The sequence below is a fragment of the Thunnus albacares genome, chromosome 12 (genome assembly GCF_914725855.1).
Source record: "Thunnus albacares chromosome 12, fThuAlb1.1, whole genome shotgun sequence".
In the NCBI taxonomy this organism is placed as follows: Eukaryota; Metazoa; Chordata; class Actinopteri; order Scombriformes; family Scombridae; genus Thunnus; species Thunnus albacares.
Genome location: NC_058117.1, coordinates 184,353 through 190,922, shown reverse-complemented (window position 1 = coordinate 190,922; position 6,570 = coordinate 184,353). Strand labels below are relative to the sequence as shown.

At 39.8% G+C, this 6,570-nt stretch overlaps 1 long non-coding RNA gene across 3 annotated transcripts; it reads left to right on the top strand.

Annotated features, from left to right (window-relative positions):
- Positions 1–218: 218 nt before the first annotated feature.
- On the top strand, positions 219–6,570 carry LOC122993772. 3 transcript variants are annotated; one of them, XR_006406439.1, is made up of 4 exons: positions 219–266; positions 653–759; positions 5,796–5,898; positions 6,003–6,570. It is a non-coding gene; the product is annotated as an uncharacterized LOC122993772 (long non-coding RNA). The 3 variants fall into 3 exon arrangements; XR_006406438.1 differs by lacking the exon at positions 219–266 and adding an exon at positions 415–532; XR_006406440.1 differs by lacking the exon at positions 219–266 and adding an exon at positions 582–626 and having other exon boundaries at positions 704–759.

The window sequence follows — 6,570 nt, the reverse complement described above, 5'->3', positions numbered from 1 at the left end:
CCTGGTCCCCAACATTACTAGTGTTTTGGTTATTAGATCACTAATTTCAGTCCAACATTTCTGTTGATTTAGGTCAAGACAAATAATGGAATTCCAGTTGAGTAGTTTATTTTTTTCACAATGTTATATTTTTTTGAAGGGCTTCAGGCCTGATGTTTTTTTTTTGCCCTGTAGGTAGGGCAGATGTCTGGTTAATCAATGATAGTGACAGCAGGTGTGCATCATTAGCTGCACTAAGCAGTGAGTCACAGCTCTGTCTAGTTGAGGTAGGAAGGATAAAACTACTCTTTAGTAAATTACATTCTGCATAATTTGGTGCACTAATGGCTGTGTATGTGTGTGACCATAGGATATTGTGATTATCAACAGTAACTGAGAAATTCTACATCAATGTTGCTCGATATGCTTTGAAAGCTTTTTTATTAGTGTAGCTCACCCTGTGGTAACCTGAGTAGATGGGACGTTCCACTTAGGTGAGGCTGAGAGGGTAAAAGGCCAATCACTGGTCAACTGGAGTGGAGTAAGGAAGAGAGTAGGTGGCAGTTTGCTGCAGGGCTGCAGATTTTTATTTGTTTGATGGTTGAGTTTTCTGGGTTTCATTTTTGCCTGTTTCATTTGTACTTTTGGTAATAAATATCATGTCTTTTTGCAGATAGTCCAGCCTGCTGACCTGCTTCTTTAACATCTTTAACCCTGTGTCTAGACAGCACACATAGAACGAGCAGCATGTCAGCAGAGCAGCAGCGAGTGCTCCGTCAGGTACAGTGTTGAGCGTTGGTTGCCTGCGTGTTGAAAGTGCTTAGAGCCCAATACACATGACTGTAGTGATGCTTGTAAAATGGAGGAAAATAGACTTGAAGCGTAAATTAACAATTCAGGTCACCGGTATGCCTGTAAGACACAGCTGCATGTAGCTGCTGCAGACAGCTGCATAGATTACAATAGAGTGTATCTGCTGTGTGTAATATGCATGTTAAAAAACTGACAGTTTCACATTGACCCCTGCTACACAACCTCTGCATCCCACCATGCCATGAGCACAGCTCATAAAGCTGATCATGTGTAGAGAGCCTAACTGACAACTGTTTGAGATGAAGGGGATGTAGTAAGTAAGTAAGTAAGGGGAAACAAGGGAAGGGTTAAAACCAATGACATGTGCTCAGTGGATGGCAGGAGATGCAGCTTTAAGTACTGAGGAGCCATGAGATGCCGTTGGAGAGAAATCAGGGAAATTCAGAGCAGCTGGGGTTGAGATGCTGCATGTTCCCTTCTGATTCGTTTGAACCAAAGAGTAGTTGCTTTAACCTCGACTTGTTTAAAGCTTGTGTGATCATTTATGAGGTTACCTTGTACACTGCAAAGCTGTGTCTAGTGAGGGGGTGATGTCATAATAACCTCCAGGAAATTTGGCATAAAACGCTCTCTTTATTATGCAGTTGGTGTTAGAAAGTCTGATCTGTATTCCCCAAACTGATCAGACTGATATCTTTCATCTAATTTATATCAGCGACTGACTCAGACAATAAAATAACTGAGAGATGAAGGAGTGGCTGTGAGGGATGATATGCATAGGGAAACTGAGAGGGTCCAATGAAAGAGTATCTCTCATTTGAATAAAGTTGAAATGACTTGATGAATAAATATTTCTGATTTGGTATAATTTGCTATCAGGCTGGGATACTTGTATCAAAATATTGTTATACTCAGAAATTCTACACTAGTGCTGGGGACATTGTTGCCTTTTTCCAGGCACTACAAGGGAGGAATTGTTTCTTACAATAGTGTGGCAACAAGATAAAAGAATGTGATTAAACTCAACAAATTAAATAATCGTGAAGGGCAAAGAACAGTTTAAAGATATTGGACTAAAATAATTCATTTAAAAAAAGTACTAAGTTTGTCTACAATATTAGACTCTTAAGTCCAAATTGCCATAACAGAAACCAGCAAGTAAAACTTGTGCAATCCTCATAAATTACTAGAGAAAAAAGTGGAAAAGTCTGGAGAAAGGGACGGTTATGTTGTGGAGCGATTGTTAAGATTTTGTAGAAAGCATCAAATGCATTCTACAAATACAGATCTTTGATGGCTGTCCACACACCAACTGGTAATACACAAACATACAATTAGGGTAAATGCAGACACTCTGAAATAATGCACAGGTTTGTTTTGTACTCCTCCGAGAATCGTAACTTTGAGGTGGAGGGGTTTGAGTATCCCTGTGACCCTGGGAGCTGTGTTGTTGGGGGCAATAACCCCTGGTAGGGTCTCCCAAGGCAAACTGGTCTCCAGAAGAATTTCAGAGACTTGTAGAATCAATGCCAAGGCTGAGGAACACCATTCTTCTAAAAGATATTCCCTCATTTGGTATTTTGATGATGGTGGTGGGGAGTGCTGTCTAACACGTCGGTCCAAAATCTCTCATAGTCGTTCAATTGGGTTGAGATCTGGTGACTGAGAAGGCCACAGCATATGATTCACATCGTTTTCATACTCATCAAAGTGACCCCTCGTGCCTTGTGAATTGGGGCATTGTCACCCTGGAAGAGACCACTCCCATCAGGACAGAAATGTTTCATCATAGGATAAAAGTGATGACTCAGAACAACTTTATATTGATTTGCAGTGACCCTTCCCTCTAAGGGGACAAGTGGACCCAAACCATGCAAGCAAAATGCCCCCCACAACTCCCAGAGTTGGGGGTGTTCTCCAGATATAAAGCTGAGCTACTGACACACGTGAAGTGCTCCCAAGGGACTCTCCATAACCGATTGTTCCCCTTTTCCTTTCCACAAAGTTAGGTTGTAAAAAATAGGCAGTAAATGATAATTGTACAGCAAGAATCACCTTTTCAGTTCCTCTCCACATGTTACACACTGTGCTGTCTCTGTGTTATGGGTGTATAAATAAGTAGAGGTCTGTCTGCATGTTGGCAATGTACTTGGTTTTAGCTTAGTAGTCAGCGCAGTTGTCTATGATCTGAGAGACTTGAGTTTGAGACCTGGTGTGGGGACCTCCTTCATAAGATAGATTTAACACTTTAATATACTAAAATTAAAAGCATAATAAAAATCAAAAACTGTATTTATATGCCTATTTCCAATTTTATTCAAATACAAATGTAAACAATTTTGCTGCCTCAACAAATATAGATACAAATACAAACACTGGGCTCTCTGCACATCCCTAGTTTGTATTATAATTTTTGCAGAGCAGCTAATTTCACACCATATGAGGTCAGACTACTGCAAGCATATTTCCTGGGCTGTTAACATTTTACAAAGTATATTTGACTTGATATAAACCTTTTTGCCCTCAACTATTGACAATGCCCTCTTTACATTTTCTTTTAGAGGCATTATCCCTGTAGTATTTCAAAGTCAGAAACGCATTCCATTTCGGTCCCTCCTACTCTTCTATGTTTGCTTGTTTTGGATACTGAAAGTTGCATTTATATTTTTTTTTGCCATGCAGTGACAGTATAACAACCTGAAATCACCACATCTGACATAATCTTCTGAAGTTGTTATGATGAACTTGTTAGCAAACAGTTGTCTACACGTCGGCTGGGCGGCTGTGGGTCAGGAGGTAGACCGGGTTGTCCACTAATCAGAAGATCGGCCGTTCGATTCCCGGCTCCTCCAGTCCACATGCCGATGTGTCCTTGGGCAAGACACTTAACCCCAAATTGCTCCTGATGGCTGTGCCATCAGTGTATGAATGTGTATGAATGGTTAGCTTCCTCTGATGGGCAGGTTGGGACCTTGCATGGTAGCCCCTGTACCCATTCAGCGTGTGAATGGGTGAATGTGATTCGTAGTGTAAAAGTGCTTTGAGTGGTCGGAAGACTAGAAAGGCGCCATACAAGTACAGTCCATTTACCATTTATGTCCAGCAGTTGAGCAGCATTAGCATTCATTTGGAGATGTGTTTTCTGTCCACCTGATGAATGTGAGTCCAGTATTTACTCCCATTTTATTTCTGTTTTGGTCTCAACCAACCCCTGGGAAAAATATCTGTCTCTTTAGCTGCTAAATTGGCTTGCCTTTAGAAAGTTGAGGAATAAGTGCACTGCTGTCAGAAAAGCCAAAACTGACTATTATCTGTACTCCTTCACTAATTCCTCTCATAACCCAGTAAATTCTGGAAAATAGTCAAATCAACCTCTAACAATACTAGCACTCCTTTGCCTGCTAAATTTGCACTGCTTTTAATAATCTTTTTGCTGCATTGTCATTTATTTGACAGTTTTGGTGTTGTCCCAGCGGTTGTATGGAAGAACACAGGTCATCCTTCCTCAATGCTGAAGTAAACTCTGAACTTCAGAATGCTCTGAAATTCTCAGCACAGCTAATTTGTGAATATATAACTCATATATTCAATAATAGCATTACCTCTGGCATCATTCCTACAGTTTGGAAGACTGCCTATGTTCTTCCTCTCCATAAAGGTGGTAGCAAGTCTGACTTAAATATTTATCGTCCAATCTCAAAACTATATTGTCTTGCAAAAATACTTGAATCACTTGTTAATTAACAATTGAAATAATTTTGATCCACACATTCCATGCTAACTCCATTTCAGTCTGGCTTCAGGCCTAAGCATAACACTGTTTCTGCTAATTCCCTAGTTTTAATAATATATTCTCAGCATTAGATAACAAAAAACACTGTGATGCTCTTTTTGTTGATTTATATAAAGCTTTTGACACAGTTGACCACTCTCTGCTCTTACACCGACCTCCTTGTTTGGGTTTTGACAATGCTAACTGCCTGTGGTTTCAGAATCATCTTTCTGATGGGTTGCAGTGTATCAAAATAGGTAATGTCCAGTCCTCTTTTCTCCCCATTGCAATGACACTTACTCAAGGTTCTGTCTTTGGGCCAGTCTTAGTCACCCATTATGTAAATGATATTACCTCTTCATTGTACAATTGCAACTTCCATTTTTATGCAGATGACACTGTTGTTTATTCCTGTGTGGATTCCATTCATGCCAGTACTCTAAATCTACAGCTATCATTTAACCTCATTCAAAAACACCTTCATAATTTGAAACTGGTCCTAAACTGTGCAAAGACCAAATGGATGTTGTTTTCCAGAGAGAATACACTACAATAAATATCTAGGTATTTGGGTTGATGGAAAAACTTACTTTTAAAGTCCATATTGACATGTTCAAATTCAATGCTGAGATTGAAATTGGGCTTTCTTTTTAGAAATAAATCTTGCTTTCCTTTATTTACAAGAAAAAGAACTGTTGAAGCAGTTTTCCTCTCTGTGTTGGATTGCAGGGATATTATTTATGGGCAGGAGGCCAGTTCCACTCTCAAACCTTTAGATGTAGTATATCACTCCACATTAAGATTCATTACTGGAGATAGTTATGGGACACACAGTTGTCTACCAAAAAACTGGCTTACCTGCTCTGTCAACCAGGATGGATCAGCATTTGTTCTTAATTATTTATAAATCTGTTTTTACAAAAATTTACCCTCATCTCTCAGCCCTGTTATCTTGGAATGTTTGTAGCCATTGTACTCGTTCAAAGACATGGTTAACACTTCAGGTGCCAAAAATTAATACAGTTGTTAAGATCTGCTCTCTGTTACTGCACCCCACATACCTGGACTTTGCTTGTCACAACTCCTCCTCCTCCTTGTAAATGTGTTTTTGTTATTTTCTGCCTCCTTATTATGAATGATGTGTGCTTGGTGTGTTTTTTTTCTGACTGTTCATTTCTCTGCTCTCCTTGTCCTCTGTCTCTCTCTCTCTGCACGATTGCCCATCATCGAGAAACATCACACCTGCCTGTCATCAAGCCATCACCACTTCCCTACAGGAACACTGCACTGAGAGCTATTCCTCGCCGGATCATTGTGCCACTCACAGTTTATTGGTATGCATGCTTCTAGCTTTGAAGACAGTCAACATTCCTGCCTGCCTTGCCTGTATGTTAGCCTGCCTTCCAGCTTGCATTACATCTGTTCTCCCTGTCTCCAGGATTACCTGCCTTCTTGCCCGCCTGACTTGCCCACTAAGCCCACCAATCAGCTCACATCCTTAGGATTCCCTCTGTCAAGCCTCCTCTCGGAATCCTCCCCCTCACCTCAGCCCAAACACCAGCTAGCCACCATCTCACCAACCCTGCCTGTCTCAGCAATAAAAGACTCAATTCACCATACCTCCTTGTCTACTATCTGCATGTGTGTGACAATGCTTCAAAAAAACTTTAAGATGACCTCATTAATACCGCTGAGACAATACCAAGATTTAGTTGCTAATTTTATTGATTGTAATTGCTATTGCTTTTAATCTTTTTTGTTATTTTTATTTATTTGTCTCATTGTCAATTCCTGCACTTTTACCTTTAACATTGTTAATTTTACCTTTTATTTAATTGATATATTGATGTATTCTTCTGTTATTGCTACCATCTAGTTTTCTTTGGTGATTTTAGTTGTTGTTGTATCTGCTGTCATCGTATATCTGTATGTCGGGACCATTGCAAAAGAGAGTTCTCCCTCAATGTATTTTCCGAGGATTCAAATAAATAAAATGAAAATTAAAG